This window comes from Egretta garzetta, unplaced genomic scaffold, assembly GCF_000687185.1.
Source record: "Egretta garzetta isolate BGI_Z169 unplaced genomic scaffold, ASM68718v1 scaffold238, whole genome shotgun sequence".
NCBI classification, from domain to species: Eukaryota; Metazoa; Chordata; class Aves; order Pelecaniformes; family Ardeidae; genus Egretta; species Egretta garzetta.
The window spans coordinates 950,512-950,925 of NW_009260402.1; positions in this window are offsets into that span (position 1 = coordinate 950,512).

Genomic DNA, 414 nt, shown 5'->3' on the forward strand with positions numbered 1-414 from the left:
CGCCCCAGGTGCTCCACTGCCCCCAGAGCATGGCCGAGGGCCGCAGCGCTCTTGGTCAAGCTGACCTTCTCCCCAATGTGTCCCAGGGGTCCATCGCCCTTCATCGTGGCCAGCGTTGAGGTCAGGATGACCGTCTTGGAAGCAGTCTGCAGGACAGGTCCCACCTTCGAGTGTACCAAGCTGCTGGGAGGGCTGGGGGCGCTGGCCAGGGGGGAGGTCGCGAAGGTGACAGCACCAGTGGGAGAGCTGGCGGATGAGGAGGAGGAAGGCTGGATGCCCGGCAGTTTGAGGGGGACAGAGGTAGCCTCACCCATCACAGACTTGGTAAGCGCAGACAGCTTGGCATCCGACATGACGTAGAGTGTCTTCATGGGGCTGGTGGTGGTCACTGGGGAGAAGGGGGGGGTGGGGTCG